The sequence below is a fragment of the Fukomys damarensis genome, unplaced genomic scaffold, assembly GCF_012274545.1.
Source record: "Fukomys damarensis isolate Sample0158 unplaced genomic scaffold, DMR_v1.0_HiC HiC_scaffold_8, whole genome shotgun sequence".
Classification (NCBI taxonomy): domain Eukaryota; kingdom Metazoa; phylum Chordata; class Mammalia; order Rodentia; family Bathyergidae; genus Fukomys; species Fukomys damarensis.
In genome coordinates this window covers 6,440,881-6,442,124 of record NW_022900920.1, presented here as the reverse complement: position 1 = coordinate 6,442,124, position 1,244 = coordinate 6,440,881, and positions in this window count along the sequence as shown.

Below are 1,244 nucleotides of genomic sequence, written 5' to 3'. Positions count from 1 at the left end.
GGCCGGTGGGGGCTCTGCTTCTCTTCTCTGTGGACATTTCTATCTGTGCATGCAAAAGCGACCCTTGCCTAGTACAGTGGCCACTGAGCACTAGAAATGTGGCTGTGAGACGTTCCACAAATATCAGATACCCATCTCACAGCCTTTCTGTGGAAAAATCTCAACACTATTGCCTACTAGCTACACGTGGAATATTAGTATTGACTGGGTTAATAAAATGCATTGCTAAAATTATTTCTGTCTGTTACTTGTTACTTTAAAAAATGTAGCTACAAGAAAGAAAATTTAAATTATAAGGTGGTTCCTGCTGTTCCTCCACAGCGCTGTCTTGTAGGGTGGGTCCCCTCAGAGCCTCAGATGTAGAGATCTAACCTGAGCGTGGGTCTCTCCCACTTCCTCCATCAGGGAAGTTTCCGGCCATGATCTGTCTCAGGCCCGCTCTATCCCAGCCCCAGGCCAAAGTGACCCTACCTTGGAGGTATTTCTGGACTCCTACATCGATGCCGTTTTTCCTTCCAGCCCCTGGATCTCTGTGGGTTTGGTTTAATTAAACGTTCCTAGGTCTGGCTCTGCTGCCCCAGGACCTGGCCCTGTCCAGTGCAAGGTGCTGCAAGTGGGCAGCAGCTGGCTGTAGAAAGCACCTGACTTAGGGCTTGTTTCTTAAAAGGACGTTTCCTTTTACAGTGTTCTTGGCGCAACAGCGTTCTAATTTTTCTAAGTAAAGTCATGCATCAGGAACTGGGTGGACGTGTTAGGAAATTGCAAAATCACATATACTTGTTCTGCCGGGAGTGGCTGGGGTGCAGAACCCGGTCACTAGAGACCGGGTAACTGCAAGCTGGACTCCAGGGTTTGGCAGAGGCTCCTTCCCCACACTCCAAGACTCCCCCCCCCACCCCCGCTCCGCCGGTCCCATTCCCTCGAAGGCCCTGACTGAGGCTGGAAACAAAGCCGCAACCTGAGGAGCCCAGTGGAAGGGAACTGGAGCCCCAGGTATCCGGTCAGAGCGGCAGGGAAACCCACGGGTCACCGAGCCCTAGAACGCGCGGCCCCTTTAAAAGGCGCCGTCGGAGGTGGACCGTGACGTATTACAAGTGCGGAGGGGAGGAGTCTGTGCGCAGTCGCGGCTTGGTGGACTGGGCAGGGCGGAGCGTGTGGAGGCTCGGCCCGCTAGACCGAAGCGCCGCCGAGGAGCTGTACCGTTCCTCACCACGCCGGCTCCGCCCCATCTCAAAACACCAAGG